Genomic DNA, 22190 nt, shown 5'->3' with positions numbered 1-22190 from the left:
CAGCGTTGTACTGAGCACATCCCAAGGCCAGCTCTCAGGGAGGACCTGTATTCCTGTCCTTCTCTGCTCAGTGTGGCCAAGGTACCTCCCCTGGGGTCCCCAGGGCTTTAGCAGGCAAGGGCCCAGCTTAACATGGCTTGGCCCCCCTCAAGTCTTCCAGCCCCAGGGACCCTGCCCATTTAAAAATGCTCTAGAGCATGCTGTTCTTAACAAGGCCGGCTTTAGGAAAACTAGCTAACCGGAACCTAACCTGCTGGTATTAACAGAGCCAGCTGAACTGGCAGCAGGAAAACTGATGCCTGTCTACTCTATCCATCCTGTATCTCGCTAAGGGAGAGAAAAGCTGAGAAACACAGAGGCACAGAAATGAAGAGCCACGAGCTTCACTAAAGGACCTAGACACAGTCATAGGATTACTGAACATTTCCTCTCCCCACACACCTCCCATCACATCACTAACAGCCTATTTACAGCAGTTCCTATTACTCAGTACATTATGTCCAGATACCAAGAAAAAAAAAGGGGGGGCATACCGAAAGACAAACACACACACACACAGTCTTGACGTAGTCCTTTCCTAATATGGAACCAGTGAGTTGTTCCATGACCAGTTCTAACTGTTGCTTCTTGAGCCACATACAGGTTTCTCAAGAGACAGGTAAGGTGGTCTGGTATTCCTATCTCTTTAAGAATTTCCCACAGTTTGCTATGATCCACACAAAGGACTCAGCATAGTCAATGAAGCAGAAGTAGATGTTCTTCTGGAATTCCTTTGCTATCTCCATGATCCAGTGAATGTTAGCAATTTGGTCTCTGGTTCCTCTGCCTTTTCTAAACCCAGCTTGTATATCTAGAAGTTCTCAATTCATGTACTGCTGAAGCCTAGCTTGAACAATTTTAAGCATGATCTTACTAGCATGTGAAATGAGTACATATGGTACTCAATTGTATGGTAGTTTGAACATTCTTTGGCACTGTCTTTCTTTGGGATTGGAATGAAAACTGATCTTTTCCAGTCCCGTGGCCACTACTGAGTTTTCCAAATTCACTGACATATGGAGTGTAGCACTTTAAAAGCATCATCTTTTAGGACTTGAAAGAGTTCAGCTGGAATTCCATCACCTCCTCTAGCTGAGTTCATAGTAATGCTTCCTTAGGCCCACTTGACCTCACACTCCAAGATGTCTTGCTCTAGGTGTTCATGGATAGGAAGATTCAATGTTGTTAAGACGTCAGTTATTCCCAACTTGATCTATAGATTCAATCAATCTCAATCAAAATGCTAGCAAGTTATTTTGTGGATATAAACAAATTGTTTGTAAAGAGGCAAAAAGACCCAGAAAGGCCAACACTATATTGAAGGAGACAAGCAGAGTTATAGAACTGACTGATGTGACCAGACAAGTAGATCAGTGGAACAGGAGAGCCCAGAAGTAGACTCATGTGAATATAATCAACTGATATTTGACAAAGGAGTAAAACAATGCAATGCAGTGAAGACAGCATCTTTAAAAAATGGTGATAAAGATGCAGATTTTACCCCAGTCATAAAAAATAACTCAGAAGTGATCAGAGACCTAAACATAAATCGTAAAACTAAAAACTTCCCAGAAGGTAACATACAAAAAAACCTAGATGGCCTTGGATATGGTGATGCCTATTTTGATACAATACAATCAAAATATGATCAAAAAGAACGATAAGCTGGATGTCACCGAAATTAAAAACTTCTGCTTTGTGAAAGGCAATGTCAAGAGAATTAGAAGACAAGCCACAGACTTGTTTGCAGAAAATATCTGTAAAGATGTATCTAATAAAAGAATGTTATCCAAAACATGTAAGCACCCTTAAGACTTAACAAGAAAACAAGCAAGCTGATTAAAAATGGGGCAAAGACCTGAATAAATACCTCACCAGAGATGATATCCAGATGGCAAATAACCATATGAAAATATGCTGCACATCATATGTTATCAGAGAAATGCAAATAAAAACAACAATGACATAACACCACATACCTATTAGCATGGTCAAAATCCAAAACACTGCCAACACCAAATGCTGACAGTATGTAGAACAACACAAACCCTCACTCACTGCTGGTGGGATGCAAAATGTGGCAGTCACCTTGCAAGACAATTTGGCAGTTTCTTACAAAACTAAACATACTCTTACCATACGATCCAGCAATTATGCTCCTTGGTATTTACCCAAATGAGTTGAAAACTTATGTCCTCACAAAACCTGCACATGGATTTATAGCAGCTTTATTTGTAATTGCCAAAACTCAAAGAGCCATTCTGGAAGACAATTTGGCAGTTTCTTACAAAACTGAATATACTCTTACCATACGATCCAGCAATTGTGCTCCTTGGTATTTACCCAAAGGAGTTGAAAAATTATGTCCACACAAAACTCTGAACACAGATTTACAGCATCTTTATTCATAACTGCCAAAACATGGAAACCACCAAGATGTCCGTCAGTGGGTGATGGATAAACTGTGGTACATACAGACAGGGAATGTGTGTGCTATCAAGCCATGAAAAGACAAGGGGAAACTGTAAATGTGTATTACCAACTGAAAGAGGCCAATCTGGAAGATTACATACTACATGTGTTCAAATTTATGACATTCTGGAAAAGCTGTAACTATGGATAAAGTAAAACTATCAGTGGTTTCCAGGGAGTGCAAAGAGGAAGAGAAGAAGAGGTGGAGCACAGGGGATGTTTAGGGCAGGGAAACGACTCTATGCAACAGTGTAGTGGTAGATACATGTCTACATTTGTCCAAACCCAGAGACTGTAGGACACCAAGAGTGAGCCTTCATATAAACTATGGACTATGGATGATTATCATGTGTCAACATAGGTTCATCCGTGGTAAATAAATAAATAATAAACAGTACCATTCTGATGAGAGATGTTCATAATGTGGGACGCCATGCAGATGTAGTGTCAGGGGTATATGGAAATGTCTGAACCTTCCTCTCAATTTTAATGTAAGCCCTAAACTGCTCTGGAAAATAAAGTATTAAAAAAAAAAGAATCAAAACAGAATACCTTCTCATGTAACAAATACTTTGTTACCAGCAAACTAGCATTACAAGAAATGAGAAAGTAAGTTCTTCAGAATTAAATAAGTTGTGTAAGGTAGATATCTCGACTTAGAGGTGAAAGAAGAGCATTCGAAATGGCATATATATCTGGCCAAATACAGAAGGCATTATGTTTTATTTGCCTTTAATGTCTTTTTACTACATATGACTATTCAAAGCAAATACTGTAAGAGTACCTTGTGGAGACCATAGTATGTGTAGATAACAGTATAGCATAAAGGATGTGGGGTGGAAGAAACAGGGACCTGTAACTGCAAGATTTCTACATTTTATGTGAAATTTTAAAATATTAACTATAATTAGAAGGTGAAAAGTTGCAAATGTAAAATACAGGTTTCCGTTCTAGTGAAGCAAGCACACTGCACCTTGTCTCTCCACTGGATGCAGTTATAGACATGCAAACAAAACCTGAATACAAGGCACGGAACAACTAGCTGAGGGCACTGGAAGCCAGCAGTTGCAGGCGGAGAAGAAACAATGTGAAATATCACCGGATTAGCAGTGAGTCTCCAGTGCTTCCCTCCAGTGTCATCCAGCCTGGACTCAGTGCATCTCCACCAAGCTCAACAAACCTCATCATGAATGAAGTAGTGTTGAAAAGCATGCTCTTTAAAAATCAGAACAAGAGAGATACCTGCCAGTTTTGCTTCTATTCAACATTGTTGAGGCCCTTGCACTCAAGAAAATGCACTACAAAGAACACAATGTAGAAGAAAAGACCAAATGTCAGTATTCACAACAGTTTCAAATGACCCCCAAAATACATAAAGTATTAAAATTATGGAGAAATTTTGGCATAATTGCTAGATATAAAATCAATATGCAAAACAACTGCAGTTTCATATAGTATATAATAATATATGTTATGTTCTCTATATAAGGTATAGTTATGCTACATATAATATATAACAATGCTGCTGCTGCTGCTAAGTCGCTTCAGTTGTGTCCGATTCTGTGCGACCCCATAGACAGCAGGCCACCAGGCTCCCCCGTTCCTGGGATTCTCAAGGCAAGAACACCGGAATGGGTTGCCATTTCCTTCTCCAATAATATTTAACAATATATAATATTATATAGAAAACATTTAAAATGCCATTTATAATAGCAATTAAGAAAACATTATCTAGTACTACTATCACTGAAGTTGATCTTCAACCTATTTTTCACCTGAATCTGCTATTTGCTGTTAATTTTGGATGTCAGAAGGTCAAATGTCTACTTTAATATAATTTCTTGTATCCCTGAACCTGTGAGACCATAAGACTGTGTATTAGTAATTAGTAAACAAAGCATGTTATTAGATTTTATTGCTAATATCAAAATTTTTACAAATATAGGTAAAAATTCTATATGTAACTTGGAGAGAATACTTAGGTTCTTTCCATGTTGAAATGTTATCTGTATTTATTATTGCAGGAGTAAAATTCCATAATAATTAATGATGGTTGTGAAAGCAGCTAATTGTATGTGAAAAAACAATCAAGAGCTTTCCAAATAGTTAAATAAACAAGGGGAAAGACTGCAGGTTAGTATGAATATTAAGCGAATGCATTAGTCAATAAATTTAGCATAAACATTATATCATTTCTGAACTAATAAGTGCTCCTAAAACTTTATGTAATTATACAAGCACAGTACTAAGAATTAGGTTATGTAATTATTCTAGTCATCACAGGACTTATTTGGCATACTAGCATTCATTACATTAAAAAACTTTAAAACCTGCATTTAATTTTCAGTTACTTCATTTCATTTAAATCATTAGATCTTTAAGAAAAAGTACTTTTTAGGAACCCCTCACATCTCACAAAGATAAATTAAAAATATCAATACATTGCTGTTGCCACTTCAAATTTTCTCCAGAAAGAAAAGATCTCGCCAATAAAACACACAAAAAAATAAGAAAATGAAATTTTTAGAGAAGAAATTATATTCCTCAAAAACACTCTTCCCTGTCACCACATTTGAGGGTGAGAGCACTGCTGATATGCCATCAGTAGCTGTGGGAGCAATATAACTGCTGTCAGCTTTAAGACTGCTTCTACATCACAATATCAAACTTTCATACTAAAATTTTATTTAAAAATTGAAACATTTTTCATAATATAAATTTCCTGATAAAATTTTGTATTATGGATGTGTTTCAGACATTTATTTAGTTTTCAGAAATTAGTTTTTGCCATGACTTTGGCCAAATACTTGTTTTGGCATTTGGTATTTGCAAAAATGTATTTGATGTGACTCCAGTAACTCTGTGAACATATCTAAAAAATTATGTGCAAGACTGTTATGGAGAAAATGTTGAAATTTATCTGAAAACCATTATAGAACACCTTAAAGTAAAGGTGTTTATTCATATTTATGAATAGAAAGGCCCAAGATCATAAAAGTTTTATTCCCCTCCCCCGAAATGATAAACAGATCGTGTGATTTTAATGGAAAGCCCTGGAGGAATTTTGTGGAATCTGAGTTAATTATAAGATTTCTATGGAGGCAAAGAGCCAAGAATAGCTAAGACTTTCCTAAAGAGCACACAGTGGGGACTTGTCCAACACCAAGATTTACGAAGTTTTAGAAATCAACCCAGTGCCCACTGTGGTAAGACTGGTTTATGGATGGACCAGTGGCTCAGAAATAGACATGTGTGCATTTACAAATTTGAATTTTTATCATTTATAAATACGTTTTATAAATCATTTATATATAATATAAATACCTTTTATAAATCATTTATAAATACCTACTGCTGAAAAGGATAAAACATGAAATTATCTGATTCATAAAAAATAGAAATTTAATTGGCACATTAAAGAATATACCCCAAGGAAATAAGACTTCTAAATGTTAGCCCTTCACCTTATCTTACCTCACATATAATTGGAAGGCTGCTTTTCATAATTAATTAACATCTGTGATTACCATCCCATAAATAAAGCTCTCACATTCACACTCTTAGGAGTCCTAATAAGTGTGTAATCAAAATACTATAAAGCAGGGCAGGCTGCCTTCTGCCTTGTGTGTGAGTGAGTGAGCTGTCAGCAGGGTTATGGGTTGGCTTGGGCTAGCTTCAGCAAGAGGGATCATGGCAGATTCTGACACTCAAGCTTGGGAAATAATCTTTCCTATAAAGAGAGGAAAACTGCAGCAAACCAGTCCTCATGATATCACTCCAATACTGTAAAATCTCTAGAGGTAACCTCGGTGAAAGCTCCCAGTTAATTTCTTTTTTGTCTATGATTCTGCATTTTTCAAAACAATCTTGTCCATTCCTGTTCACTCTGCATTTACACAAATACCCAATCTATAAGATACCTGTCTGGACACTGCTTCGCCACTTATCTCCAGAAAGGTGCAGCGTTTCTCTCGCTTCCCAGTGTGATTTAAGTTCCTTAAGCACAGAGGCCATGACCTCCATTTCCTGTGTGTATACGGCAAAATCTAGGATAGTCCTAGCAATAGCATCGACTGTATAGAATTTTAAGGAAAAATCAAAGTTCAAGGAATTGATAGAGGTAGGGAATGAGGTAGATGACAAGGGGTGGATACAAGTAAAGGGATGAGACAGATGGTCTCAAAACTGTAATAAAGTGGAGAAATAGTAAATGGAAAAATCAAATTATAAATTAGTATTGCAATAGCACCCTATTTTTGTAAAAAGCATACAATACATATAAACACTCACACATACACATATGCTCATAGGGACTATCAGAAATATATAGTCACAATGTGGTGGTTATTCTTTGTCATGTGAGTGATTTATATTTTCATTTTTGTGTCTACTTATAATTTAAAATTTTCTAAAATAAGCATGTGTTATTTTTATAATTAATAAAAAATATTTTAAAGTATAAAACCAAATCTTCTACTTCTGGTTGTAAGGGAGTAACAATGCCCAGACTTGTATTTCTGTTGAAACAGCTAGAATATTAGACATAGTGTGTTAAACAAAGCATCTGCAAAACAGCCAGGGCACATAAAACCACTTTTAGATGTTAAAGGCCAGTGCAGGACTGAGAGCCCTAGGAGAGGGAAACCTGTGGGGACGAGCCCTAAGCAGCTGAGACTTCTGCCAGAAGGCAACAGGGATCTTGGCACAGGTGGTTTCACCGCACTGTGGAGACAGAGCTGGGAGCCAGAGAAGCTGAGGCAGAGTCCTGAAGAGGAGGAAATCCTGCAGGTAAGGAGCTCAGAAATCTGCACAGGGCTTATCCTGAATCTTTAATTTCAAGTCATTTGCTCATGACCATGGTAAAACTCCTTGGTTTGCAAAGAGCAAATCCCAGGGAAAGACGAGGTGCTGGGAGCTACAAGCAGAGTACTTCCCAGAGCTCTCACAGGGCTAGAACTGTTCACATTCCCCACAGCCAGACTATTGAGTACGTGGGCCATCAGTGATTGCCCTGGCCCTACAAAAAAGACTAACCTACACCTGTCTTAAACTAGCTTCAAAACAAGCCTTAAAAGGAAAAAGCAGAACTGAAAGGAGCTTCAATATTTTTTAAAAAGAATACAACAAAATGTACTATTAATCTAAAGTTCACAATTACTGACATCCAATAAAAAATTACTAGACATGCACTAATGTAAGAAATGTGAAATACAATCAGAAGAAAAATCAGTAAGTAGAAACAGATGTAGAAATGACAAAGATAATGGAATTACCACACAGAAGCATAAAAGTTATTAAATATGTTCAGTATGCCCAAGAATGTATGAAACACATGAACCTAATGAAGAGGAAAATGGAAGATAGAAAAGATATAAAAAGAACCATATGGGAATTCTAGAGATCAAAAATACAACAGCTAAAATAAAAATTTTAAGTGGTATTAACACCTGATTAGAACAGAAGAAAAAAAGTCAATGAGCTTGAAGATGTAGAAAATAAAACTATCCAAAACAAGGCACAGAGAAAAACACTGAAAAACAGTGAGCAGAAGCCTTCTGCACCAAGGGCAACATCCAGGGGTCTAATGTGTGTAGGTGGGAGCCCGTGAAAAGGTTGGGGTCACAGAAAATATTTAATAATGCAATTTTCCAAATTTGATAAAATACATAAACCTACAGATTCAAGAAACTCAATGAAATCCCAAGGAGAATAAACACAAAGAAAACCATGAGACACATCACAGTGAAAACACTTAAACCAGTAATACTAAACAAAATCTTTAAAAGAAGCTCCTTTAGCTCCAATGGCATCAAGTGTAGAGCTCTGAAATGCTTCTGATTCTTGGATCAGTGCTGAGGAGCTTGAGACGACACCTGGAGAGCTTTCTCTCCATGTGTCTCCATGCAGCTGTGAAAAGGGGCTTTTTCTCATGCATGCGTGTGTGTGTGCTTTGGGCGCATCTCCATCAGACACACAAGCCAGGACTCTTACAACATCCTCAGCCAGGGTGAAGATGCAGGCCTCTCATCCAAAGGGCCGGGGGAAGTGCTGTGAGAGCTACATTTACAGCCCTTCCTTTCTTCCAAGTTTGTTCTCTCAATTTATGATATTTTTTTACTTGTTATTCATTATTTCTAAGAAAATCTAAGAATTTCAATTATTAGCATGAATTTTACCATTCATCTTTATACATGCAATGTGGTTTTAAATGCAAACATCAGAGCATTTAACCTGTATTCAGAATCACTGAAAGGACACAACTCTGTCTGTTGGCCTCAGTCCACCAGCAGAGACAAAACAGGCAGACGGGGGAGGGCTGGAAGGAGAAGAGGGCCCCTGCCCATGGCAGACAGTGACCCCATGGGTCAGCGTGACACAGCTCTGGCCAGCCCCAGTCATATGCAGGGTGGGCTGGGGAGGATGCAGGAAGGGGGCAGAGGGGCAGGTGGCTCCAGGCGCCATACATAAACAGATCAGAAGACACTGTTATTAAGAAGGGGGAGACACAGCCCCCAGCCCCGGGCAGCCAGTGTCCATCAGCCGGCCTCACACAGACTGCTCCTCCTGGTGGCTCACCTGGGGTGAGCGGCTCAACAGGGGCAACTGCCCAGCAGCAAAGATCATACTCTTGACCCTTCTGCTAACACCAGGCCTCACCCAGAGCCCTTTTGGAATCTCCAGGGGCTGGTCAGCTCAGCCAGGTGGGGCTCACGGGCCTGGATGAGAACTCAGGGAGTAGCCCCAGAGGACAGAACTCCAGAACATGGACTGTCCAGCCCCTCCTCTGCCTGGTGTTGGACTAAAGGAGCCTTCATCATGATTTAAGAGAAGATGCAGGTGGCGAGAGAGCTTCTATCCTTGCAGCTCTGGCCCGAGTCCCGTCCAAGTTCCCTCCCCTCCCTGGTGAGCCCCATATGTGTCCTGTGCTTCATGCATTTCTCCTCTGCCTCCTTCCTAAAAAGGATTTGAGGCAGCTGCTTGCCCTGGGTTTCTGGAACCACCCCAGAAGCTCTTTTCACTAGAAGTTTAACTGGTATTCACTCTTAATTTCTTGCAAAAAGGAAATTACTTTCTGTACAATGTAGATACTGGTAAAATCTGTGATTTGTTAGCTTTATAAACCACAAGTAACAGTGCGGTAGATGCTGGCGAAATCACCCTGGTGGCTCAGAGAGGACATCCCACATCTAACACTTTTCCTATTTTTACACCCAGAAATTCATTTTGGCTTTGCTTCCTCTTTTCATCTTCCTAGATTTTAGATTTCACATTGTACCAGCGTCTGTCTGTATGCACAATGAGGTGACAGACAAACTCTGAAACTCTGACCTGAGCAACCCCAGCATGGCTGCCCCTCCCAGTGCTTCCTGGAGAGTCTGAGGGCCAAGTCTTCTCGGGGACCACTCAGCCGCAAAGCTCACAGAACCACCAAATAAACAGAGAGTCTTCTTCCCTGCCTTGCTGTCACCCCAGCTGAGTCAGCCAAAGCCATTTCACACCTCTCTGTGAGAGGCAGAGTGAATTGCAGCCTGCCAGCCTTCCCGGGGCCCCACAATACTGGCTCTTTGGGAAATAAACAGAGGAGGGGGTAGAGGAATGTTGGCTGGTGGTCTCTAAAGCCCCATGGCTGCGTGGGAGATGGAGAGGAAAGTGTGCTTGTTCAGAAGCATGTTCACGACACAAGGGATGAAAAGGCAGATTAAAGGTCCTGAGGAGCAGGTGCTGACCTGGGGCCCACATCACGTGGCCCAGGGACCTTCAGATGTGGACAATGGCATCCTTGCTGAGGTGACGGGGGAAAATTTGGGTGAAATGGGAACTTTGGTGGTGTGATATGGAGATTGGCAAAACAATACACTGCATTTTCTTTGTAATTATGTAGTCAAGACAAGAAAAATATTGACTTTGCATAAAACTTCCAAATCAATCTTTGCAGAAATCCTTGTAAAGCTTGCTTTAGAAAACAACCTCTGTACATCAGGATTTAGCCCCCAAAACAGTCACACATAATTTCTTACCAAGACTTTCTAAGAATGGACTCTTCCAAGTTGCGACACTTGCTTGCAGTAAGAAACACAAGGAGAGTTTACAGCCACTTTTGCAACCACCTAAAAGTCAAAAGCTGAAACTTCATCTAAGACTGTAGCACCTCCCCTCCTTTCCCTGTAACATGAGCATTTCTTTTTTAAAATATAACGTTACTATGGTAAGAACGCGTCACATGAGACCTATTCTTAAGATTTTAGGTGCCAACCCTGTGCAGCAGGAGAAAACGTGGAGAAAGGGGATGCCCCAGAACCTGGGCTGCCTGTCCCCACAGGACACTAGTCTGCCGGTGGCTCTGCGGGCCCTCAGCCATGCGGGCCTGCTCTGCCCAGGTGCAGGGACCAGTAGCCCCTGGACAGGAGGATCCACAAAGCCCACTCAGTTACCTGCCAGCTACAGAGCCATGACCCTCAGACCCCGCCCCTCAGAGCAGGCGAAGCCGAGAGAGGCACCAGCTCTGAGCTCTGGTGCTCCCACTAGGTGCCTGTCCCCACGCACACGGGCAGGGAGGGACAAGCTGGGGTAGGGCAGAGACAGAGTCCCAAGGACTCGGCCCTCCCTGTGGGAGAGAGGAGAGGAGAGGGCGGGGGTGACAGACTGGGACCTGTGCTTGGGGGACATTAGGTCTGAAGAGAGGATGGAAAGACAAGTGAGACGGCTCACACAGACATCCAAGACAGACAACACAAACTGTCTCAGTAATTTTTATATGATTCCATGTTTAAACAACATAATGGATATGATGTTTAAACTATTAAAGTTAATTTTATCCGGTTCTTTTTATTAAGTGTGGCCATTAGGGAAATGTAAATGAACTGAGGGCGAGGGTCCTGCCCTGTTGTACATGTCAGGCTAAGTGAAAGGACGCAGTTCAGCCAGCTGCCTGTTGATTAAAGGCTGCCATCCCCTCAGTGGCCCTGGGCCCCTTGCCAGGCTCTCAGGTGACTGTGTCAGAGCCAAGTGACACGAGAACACCCCCTGGGACCTGTCAGAGCGGAACTGGAGGCAGGGTCAGCCTGCTCAGGTGACACAATCTCTGAAAAGATCCTGAATCTGGAGAGATTCAGTTTCAAGAGACAGGCAAGTCTCGGCTCAGAGCCAGCCCGGGGCAGCCCAGGTATGGGTGCTGGAGACGTGGCTCCTGGTGACTGGCAAGAACCTGGGGGTCTTATTGTGCAGGGGTGGGGGCCATTTGGACCAGAGTCTGGTCAGCTTAGCAGTAGCTTTAAAGTATTTGCTGTTTGTTCACTCATTCGGCCACCAGCTCCGGGGCCTCCGTCTGCCACATGGGAAGTACACAGCATGTGGGAGGGAGAGCAGAGCTGGGGCCACAGGGAGGGGACACAGAGACATGGGGGACCTGGGGTGGCGTCTGAAGTGCAACCACCTGGAGCCTGGGCTGTGCGGGGTACCAGATGTCAGGAACCTTCTAAAAGACACTGGGAACTTTAGGTTTGGTCTGAGTGAGGAAGGTGAGGTGGTGGATTAGCACTCTCCAGGAGCCAAGGGGTTTGAAGGGGAGCCAGCCCCAATTCCGCCAGCCTGCGTCAAGCTTCAGTGCTGGCCCTCCCTGGGAGACCAGGCCAAAATGCAGATTCTTATTCCGGGTCGGGGGAGGGGGGTCGCTCGCGCTGCAGAGTCGGGTATTTTCCACCTCAGGAGTCTGTCTACCCCTCGAGTTCCGGCTCTCACAGGTATGAAGTGGCCTTTCCGGATGTCTGCCTGGGGCCCAAATATGAACCCACGCCGCTGCATGGGAGGATGGCCGGAGTGGGCCAGTGACGGCCGAAGACTTCGAGGCCAGACTCGAGGGCACCTTTTCGTAAGGCTGCCCCAGGCCACCAACCCTGAGGCACAGGCAGGAAGGATGCCAGCGCCAGCAAAGGCCACGGAGACAAATGCAGCGCGCACATGCGGCAGTCCGCAGAGCCGATTCAGCCTGTGGCAGTGGACTTGCCCCGAATGGCCTTCACCTCCACCGCGGGGCCTGAGGGCGGCCCCTCTAAGGCAGCGGCCCCTACTCGCCCGACGTCCATGCCATAGGCTGTCCTGTCAGCGACGCCCTCATCCCTACCAGCAGGCGGTCACGGGAAGGCCTCCGGAGCCTCGGGGGCCTCACCAAGAGTCTGGTTTCCACCGGCCCCACTGTCCCCTCAGGCGACCTCATACAGTGCGTCTGAAAGATGCCACGCCCCACCTGCCGCCATTAAGCGTGGGAGCTCTCGCGGCCTGGAGGCACCTCTTGCGAGTTTAGATCAGTGGGCGGGGCTTCAACCTCCTCCCACGAGTGTCTGCTCCCACCTGCACGCCGGCCTGCGGTGGACTTGAGGCTTGGTGGGCCCCAGTGGCTCGGGCCTCGGGCGGGCCACAGGGAGGCCCCTGTGCGGTCGGCGATGGGGGTGTCCAGGAGCTGGAAGGGAGGCGGACAGCTCAGAGCCCCCGAAGTGGGGTGACACTGCAGGATGCTTACGGAGCCACGCTGACCCTGACGGGGGGCCCGGCAGGAGACCCAGAGCCCCAGCGGGGTCGGGGTGGGGTTACCCCAGGAGCTTCCCTGCCTCGTTGCTGAGAGGGAGCCGCTCTGCTGCTTCTCAGGCCCAGACCACGTGCCCAGGCTCCGTTAGGCCTGCCGGCCTGCCGGCCTTGCCTAGGGACGCCCCGGCCTGCAGTCAGCATTCCGCCCCCAACCTCACTCCCAGGCCGCTGCTGCCAGTCCTGACCGCAGGCTCCTGGCCTGAAGCCGGAAAGGGCTGTCCGGCTCACTGAGGGAAAAGTGCAGAGTCCGCAGAGCCCTGCCCAGGGCCAGGCTGACCGCAGCCCCGCGGAGACGCCTCGCGCTCCTGGATTATTGATCAATTAGGTGCAGAACCCCGGCCAAGCCATCAGCAGCTGCTCTTCAGGGCCTGGCAGGCAGCCAGGGAAGCACTCGGGCCACAGCCGCGGCTTCGCAAAAGGCTGGATGCCGGGAGCGCTTTCTCGTGGAAGGTGACGCCCCACGGAGCTGCCCCCCACCCCCGTCCTGCATAGGTGGGCAGACCTGTGGACCCCACGGTACCTGATATTTGTCCTTCTCATCCTATAGTGATGGGCCCTTGGCATTTGCCAAGCATCTTGAAAGACTTGTCAGCCCAGCCCTCTGCTGGCCTCGCAGGGAGAAGGCGGCTGAATGGCACAGCCTGGACACCTTATGGCCACCTGGGTCCTGCCTGCTGTCAGACACCCCCTCTGATCACCCAAGACCCAGCCCCACTCTCCAAGGCAGTGGAAGTGTCTCCTGTGTGGAAGTGGGGGGCAGGTCCCAGATTTCTTCTTCCAGGGGCCCCAGGCATGCCCACAACTGTCCCGCAGCTGGACTAGGCTCTGGGCTTTGCTGCCCCTCCCTGTCTCCCCAACTGGCTCTTCTGCGACCACCTCCCAGATAACCTCTGCGCCTGAAACACCGGCTTCAGCTCTTCCCTGGGGAACCCTGGCCGAGTTAGGCGCACATGGGCCCCTGAGAGAAGCAGGTTATTTCAAGTCCCTCTGGCTCCCAGCTCCCCAGGGCTGGGCAGTAGGGAGGGCCAGCAGAGGGCGAGGGGGTCCACACAGGTGGAGGCCTGGGGTTGAAGAGTCTTCACCTTAACTAGACTTTCCCAGGAAGTTGTGAATCTGTGGTCTGAACGCCGAGGGGAGAAAAGAGAGCAAATGAGAGTGGAGCTGGAAACCAGAACCTGAGCACCTTCTGTTCTGGGCCCAAGGTCTGCCCTGACCATTGGTTGAGGGGGGCACCCTGCCTCTGCATCCACCCCCCGACACACCACGGCTCCGCTGACAGAGCACAGCCCACTGTCATGCCCACTGGGGGCAGGTCCCCACCTACCTGGGAGAAGTGAACAGAACCCAACCCTCGGGGCAGGGACACGCGGTCCCACACTTGGGTCTGTGGTGAAGTCTCCTCTGCCCTCACCTGGGTGGGGACCAGCCCAGACTTGGCATCGGACTCCTGAGTTGGGTCAAAGGACCTTCCAGATCCTTGTGCAGAGAGGGTGAGTCATTCCCTTCTCCTCGGCAAATGCCTCCTAGCCACTGAGTCAGGCCTCGGAAGTGCCGTTTTTAGAGCCTTGCTGAGGGTTCAGTGCCAGTGAATCAGAATTTCCACTATTGAAATAGAAGCTCCAGAAGCACTATTTCCCAGCAGGCAGAGCAGGAAGGGAAGAAGCCCACACGATGAATGAGGCCTCCCACACAGGCCCTGGGACCCAGCCTCTACTGAGGGTTCAGTCCCTGCTAGACGGTATGAAAGGGGTTCACACAGGGACAGGCGCCAGGACTGCAGAGCCTGGTGTGAGCCCTGTCTGTGTGCACACAGGTGGGCAGTTGGCTACTCACACCAGCACCAAGGTCTTCTGGATAAGGCCGGATGAGAACCTGGACCCAGGCCCTGCTGCCCAGGTCAGCTGGCTGGAGGGGACACAGCCTGTCTGCAGCTCACACCCCACTTGCACAAATCTAAGAGCTGCCTGGACTGAACAGGGTGCCCTCCACAGCGTGAGGCCGACCAGAGTCTGGCGGGGCAGGGCATGTGGGTGGTAATGACTGGGATCCCTATGGAGCAGACGGAGGCCCAAGGTGCTGGCGGGGGGTGGGCCCCCACCACTCCAGGAGCAGGACTGCAGGCTTGGGGAGGGATGCCATCCCCTGGCTGTGGGGACAGTGTGGGTCTCTGGACTGGGCAGCCTCAGGGCTCACTGAGGACCAGGAGCCTCTGCACCTCCAGGCAGGAGCGTCTTGTGACATAAGGCTTGGGGGTGCCACCAGGCCTCCCGCGGGCTGGACCCAGGCCAGACCCTGGGCCGGCACAGGCCAAGGGCTCTGTCACCACCTCCCCAGGGAACTGGTCTGTGTGGGAGGTGGGTTGAGGCTGATGGGACGTGGGCAGGAAGGGTGGCCAGACCTGGGGCTGGGTGGTCCTGGATGGACAGGTGGTCCTTGTGAGGTGCAGCTCCCTGTTCTGAGGTGAGAGAGGGGGCTTTGCTGTCCCCCAAGCAAGGCGAGGATGAACTGGAGTCCTTGGTCCTGGTCTCAGCAATTTCATGCAGTTGCCTTTGATCCTCTTCAAAGACCCTGCTCAGCCCGGGCATCTCTTTGAGTTGTGTAAGTGCAGTATGAGGGGACAGACAGGTCAGTTCACTTGTCAGGTGAGTAAGCTTGGGCTCAGAGAGGTTAGATGACATGCCCGAGTCACTCAGCTATTAAGTGATGGAGGAGAACTTGGACCCCCGACACATCCCCTCAGCCTCATTGGACTGCTGGCAGGACACCATGCCCAGAGCCAACGCTGTCCAGGGCTTCTCCCCTGTGGTGATGGTGGGAGGGTATGTGTTAAGCTGGACTGCCCCTGCCTCAGCCGAGAGAAGCGGCTTAAGGACGACTCAGCCGCAGCTGCGAGCCCTCTGTGCCTTGGGCTGTCAGGTGGGGAGCTCCCCAACCAGCTCACTGGAGGAATTGTTAGATTGTGCAGTGGACATGGGTTTCTCAGGCTTCAGCTCCTCTTCTCTCATGCACCTGTGCACACTCGTGCAGACACACAGCTGTACCTACAAAGAAAACCATTTCTGCCCATAACCTGCCCAGCACCTACCCACACTTGCTCTTTACTTCCTCCTCGAGTACTTCTTTGCAAGCTGGCCCTTCTCCAACCATTGACCATTGAAAGCCAAGGTGGCTACATTGGCTGGTGGGGCCTCTCCCTGCCACTGCCCATCACAACCCTGCTCTGGGTGGGCCACATCTGGCTGTGGTGGGGTGGGCACCTCCATCAGCTGCTAGCTCTGTGGCTTTACAGTCTCAGGGTCAGCAAAACCAGTGGTCCCCAGGGGTGGCCACTGGCCCTGAGCTGCTGGCTCTTGAGAAAAGAGGGAGCCGCATGGTCCTGAAACACAATCACCCACCAAGGTACATGTGACTGTGAATGGATAATGTCTGATACTCATTAACTGTTGAATTGGTGGTGTTTGGGGCATACTCAGTAAACACTGAGGAGATCAAACCAGTCCATCCTAAAGGAAATCAGTCCTGAATATTCATTGGAACGACTGATGCTGAAGCTGAAGCTCCAATACTTTGGACACCTGATTTGAAGAACTGACTCAATGGAAAAGACCCTGATGCTGGGAAAGATTGAAGGCAGGAGGAGAAGGGGACAACAGAGGATGAGATGGTTGGATGGCATCACCGACTTGATGGACCTTTTTAGCAAGCTCCGGGAGTTGGTGAAGGACAGGGAAGCTTGGCATGCTGCAGTCCACAGGGTTGCAAAGAGTCCAACACAATTGAACGACTGAACTGAACTGAGTAAATAAAATTCATTCAAATCAACATAGCCTGGCTACTAGGCAGTTTAAAGTCACACCAACGCCTCATATTCCTGCTGGATGGTGTGGCCCAGGCTTTGGGGGGAAGATCTGCTTCTCTGCAGCAGAGACGGTTCTCCCCTGTGGCGCTGGCCCCAGGACTTGCTTCAACCACTTTGGGTGGGTCTGTGCCGGAAGCCGGCGCAGGGATAGGGCAGCCTCATGCCTTCCGGCCTCCCTGGCCCCTGCCCAGGTCCACAGTGGGTGTCAGTCACGCCTGGTCAGCCTGCCCCTGCTTCTCAGACGAGAATCAGAGCTGACGCTTGGGGCTCAAAGGAACCTAAGCAGCGCCAAGAAGCTGGTGCCGGACTGTGGGCCCAAGATCATTGTGCAGAAAGAGGGAGGCGGCGCTGCCGCCCTCCCACCCCTGAAAGCCAGTCCACGCCCTCCGGCATTGTCAGCAGAGCCTCGCGCACAGGTGCCTCCAGCAGGAACTCGGCCAGAAGGAAGGGAAGGGCTTGAGTCCCCGCCCACTCCGGGTCCCGCACCCGAGTTCCCCGGAGCCCCGCGCTGCCAAGAAAAGAGCTCGGCCAGAGGGTGCCGGGAGCGACTTCCCGCAGCGAGGAGGGCCGGCCCCTACCGCCCGCCGTACGTGACCTATGACCCCCATCTCCTCCCCCGAGCGTCCGAGCCGCCGCGGCGCTCTCGCGGCCCCGCTCCCCTCGCCGCGCTGGGTGCCCAGCCGAGCGGCTCCCTGCTTCCCGGGATCCGTATCTGAGGCGCTTGTGGCTTGTGGACCGGGCGGGGTTCTCCCCGGAGCCGGAGAAGCAGAGAGGAAGCGCCCGCGGCTGTGTCCTGGTCTCACTGCGGATCTCTCCGTGCTCAGCTGACAAGCTCTCACGAGAGCCAGAGGAACCGGCCAGGAACCTGGAACCAGACACTGGAGGGTTCATCGCCCGTTAACGGGGCGACGCTCCCGGGATTGGGCGCGGCTGCTCTCGGGGCGCGTCCAGGAAGCGCGCCTGCCGCGGGCTCACGGCCGGGGCGAGGCCGGATGGAAGGCGCAGGCTCCTTGTCCGACAGCCACGCGCTGCTCGCCCGCTCCCGCTCCCTCCCAGGCTCTGCCAGCCCGGCGAGCACCCGCGCCTACCGCGCGGCACCCGGCCCCGGGAGGGAGGGAGCGAGGGCGTGCCCTCTCACAGCTTCTGAGTCCGTCACTCCGGGAGGCTGGGGGCTGTCTCCGGGAGGCGGAGGCGCGGGGTGGGGTGTCCCGCCGTCGCCGAGCCTCTGCAGGAAGCCGGTGGGTGTTCCTATGACGACGCCGTGACCAGCCCGCGGACCTTCAAGCCCTCAGACCTCAAGAGCAGCTGAGCTCACGTGTCTGACCTCTGATCTCTGAGGGTGCTCCACACAGGGGCCAAGGAGGACTGGGAGAATCAGGATCCAGCTTAGTCCCTCGGGTACACGTCACCCAGCCCCCTCATGCCGGTCCAAGGGGATGGGAGTGTGGCGGCGTCTCCGGGGAGGTGGCGGGGAGCGGGGAGGCTCCCACCCCACCCCCCGCCCCCCGCCCCCGGGAACAGAGTGGAAGTAGGATGAAGAGACAGAGATCAGGGTTTTCCCCACAGAGTAGGGGCAGAACGCTGCTGTCCCCTTTCAGGAGTCAGAGGACCCTGGGGACGGCCTTGACAGCAAACAGGCAGTGGGTGCTGACCTGGGAAGAGAGTTAATGTCCAAGAAGGAGACCCCATGGAGCCAGTGATGGAGGGACAAACTCCTGGGGGCATCATCGTGTGGGTAAGGCCAGAGGAACACAGGGCAGCATCTGAGATTGAATTCAAAGCACTGATTAAAATGCTTCAACGTGAAAACTCAGTCCTCAGGGTCTTCCCGTTAAAAAGGGAGATAGAACATAATTCCTTTTCACAGATGGAAATCATGCAGGGTGCCAAGAACCTAGGAAGGGTCCCTCCCTGCACTCCAAACCTCTCCGCAAGGCCATCACATGTCTCCAGACCTCTCAAGGTCACTGAAGGAGCCAGTGATCTTGCCAGGGGCACAAGGGCACAAGGTTCCCATCTGCCCACGCCCTCCACCACCTCCCATCCTCCCTGGTGACTGGACCAGGACTGGCACCGTTTTAAGGCTGGGGAGACAGCAGAACCACCAGGAAGCAGCCCAGCCGGCATGGAAATCAATGTGTGTTGTCCAGGCCTTTGTACGTGGTGTTTGCTGAGGCAGCGATACTTCGATGCCATGAAATGGGTGCCAAGTAACAAACACTTCCACATGAGGTGAGGGTGGGCTGAAGGCTCAGGGAGCCCCTTAGAAGCCCGGATGGCCAGAGGGACCGCTGGACACAACAGCCCCCTGGGTTCAGCCACACGTCCAGCTTTCCACTTGTCCTCCTCACACAGGATGAGCCTGGTCTACATGGAGGCTAATCTAGTTGGATGACGGTGGCCTTACCGCCTCCCCCGACCCAAGTCTGAACTTACAGATGGTCTTTGAAATCTTAACCAACTCAGCACGAAGCAGATGGCCTCAGCCTGGCCAGGCAGGACCACAGGTGTGGGTGCCACCCTGGGTGTTGGAGCCGTGGCTCCAGGGATGGGGCAGGTGGGTAGGGCGGCGGTCCTGCAAGGGGGCTGGGGTGTCCTCCAGCTCGGGCTGCCTCCCAGTGTCAGGTGCCCTGGCTCTTCCCATGCGTGGTTCTACTTCCCCCGTCTTCACTTCCTAGGACCCAGCCCCGGTGGTTCCTCCTGTGCCTGGGTGCTGGGGACCCAGAGGCTGAGCCATGGGGTTTGGGAGGGAGACCCTAACTGCACTTCGAGGGGTCTGGAAGTCTCCTGGGGTCACAAGCAAAGAGGCCTCCATTGGAGGAGAGAAAAATGCACAAGTTTAGACAAAAACGTGCAGCCCACATTTTGAGGCCAACTTCTTGTTTGGCAAGTGGAAGGGCCAGTAAGTGCCTGAGAATGACCCTCCTGCACCCTCTGGAAGCTCCCAGGCTCAGTAAGCCCATGGCTGCCTCCTCTGGGGCCACCTCAGGATCTGGGTAGAATGACCCAGTCCAGGTTAGAACCCACATGTGTGTTCACCCAGAGCACAAATCACTGCAGCCCAGTCCACAGTGCAAGCTCGTCCATAGGGACAAAGCCGAGGACGGAGGCTGCAGGCTTGGGTGCCCCTTGTCCACGCTCTGGTGACAGAACCAGGGTGCAGGCTTGGGGTCAGACATGCCCCCTTTTGGGGCGCAGGCTCAGCATCTTGGCCATGTCCATCACAAAGCGTGGTGACTCGTTCCTGAGGGCAGCACAGGAGCAATGTGACATCAAAAGCAAAGGCAACAGAAGCAAAAACTAACAAGTGGGACTAAGTCAAACGGAATAACTTCTGCACAGAAAAGTAAGCCATCAGTAACCTGAAAGGGCAACCTACAGAAATAGGGGAAATATCTGTAAGTCATACATCCAATAGGGAGTTAATGTCCAAAATGTATAACTCATCAAACAGCAAAAAAATCCCAAATAATCCCATTTAAAATTGAGCAAAGGATCTGAATAGACATTTTTCCAAAGGAGACACACAGATGGCCAACAGTATGTATGAAAAGATGCTCCACGTCACTCATCACCAGGCAGGTGTGAATCGAACCACAGCAAGGTCTCACCCATGCCTGCCGGGATGGCCCTCAAAGAGACAGCAAACAAGTGAGGATATGGAGAGAAGGGAAGCCTCAGACACTGTTGGTGGGAATGCAAACTAGTACAATCACTATGGGAAACAGAAAGCTAAAACAGAACTACCATGTGATCCAGCAATCCCACTTCCGGGTATTTATCTTTAGAAAATGAAAACAGTCGAAAAGACATCTACATTCTCATGTTCACTGCAGCATCATTTACAATAGCTGATATGGAAGCAACTTAAGTGTCCATCGATGGATAAATGGATAAAGAAACTGATTAATGGATGAAGGTAATGTGAAACATTAGTCATAAAAAAGAACAAAATCTTACCATTTGAGACAACATGGATGGACCCTGAGGGCACTGTGCTAATTTTTCTCGTGATCTCACTTACATGTAGGACCTAAAAACAAACCAAACCAAGTTCACAGATACAACGAGCAGACTGGTGGTCGTCAGAGGCAGGGGTGAGTGGTGGGTGGAGGTTAAAGTAATTAAGACCTGGGGATGTACTGTATAGTGTGGTGACTAACCAACCATGCTGTACTTGAAAGCTACTGAGAGTAAATGTTTAATGTTCTAATCACAAAAAATCATAGGGACCATTTCAGAACACACGTGTTTCTAATCTTTATGCTATACATACATCTGACACTACTGTTACCTGTTGATTACAACTCAGTAGTTTAAAAATCACGTAATTCCACCTCTTAGGAAACATAAACCTCCAGGGAAATACCTGGTGTCGGCTGTGGCATCCTGTCAGCAGCACAGGGGTTGGAGCCGGAGAGCAGCACACAGCCTGACCCTGCTTACGGTGACAGAGCCCACCAGCACCCTTCACTCCCCGTCTTTACTGCTCTTTTCTGACCCACTTCCGGGCAGGCGTGACTTCAGGAATCTGAACTGGGTCTTCTCCAGCTGCCCAAGACCCAAGGCCTGCCCACATGGGCAGGGAGCAGCGTGGCTGCCCTGAGGGCCATCTGAGAATTCCCAGGTCCCTCTGCTCACAAGGGCCCCTCCCAGCCAGCACTGTCACCTGTGGGATGCTGGGCGCATTCCTCGGCCCAGGGGTTGTTCCTCGCGTGGAGGCCCACTGGCCCCTGGGTTGGCCAAGTAGGGGGCATGTGTGCATCTTGTTGACCTGCTGCAGGTCCCACCCAGCAGGTCAGGGAGCTTGCACTTCAAGTTCCGGGGTGAGGGGGTTGCCGTCCTGGGGATCCCACTTTGAGGAGGACTGAGCATTTCATGGTAGGAAGAGGATAAAGGTTAAGGGTGGGTTCGTCTGTCTGGACCAGGACCCCAAAGTCAACTGGCTGGCAGACAGGTGCAGACCAAAGGGGTCTGGAGGCAGCCTCACCCCCTGGCCCCACAGAGCCCATCAGACCAGGCTCCCCAGGCTGGGGTAGAGCTGGAGCTTCAGCATGGCCCCAGGGGCTTCTGACAACGTTGAGCAGCTTGAAATCAGTCGGTGCTCCTCAGGGTGCTGGGATCCTGTGTCCACAGGTGTGTGTGTTGATCCCACGTGCACAGGAACATGTGCAGGCTCCATGGCTGTCTCAGGCTAATTCAGTGGGGTCACACCTGCTGTGGACAATACCTACTGCAC

Source organism: Bos javanicus, chromosome 13 (genome assembly GCF_032452875.1).
Source record: "Bos javanicus breed banteng chromosome 13, ARS-OSU_banteng_1.0, whole genome shotgun sequence".
NCBI lineage: Eukaryota > Metazoa > Chordata > Mammalia > Artiodactyla > Bovidae > Bos > Bos javanicus.
The sequence above is the reverse complement of the archived record's forward strand: the minus strand, read 5'-3'. Positions refer to the sequence as shown.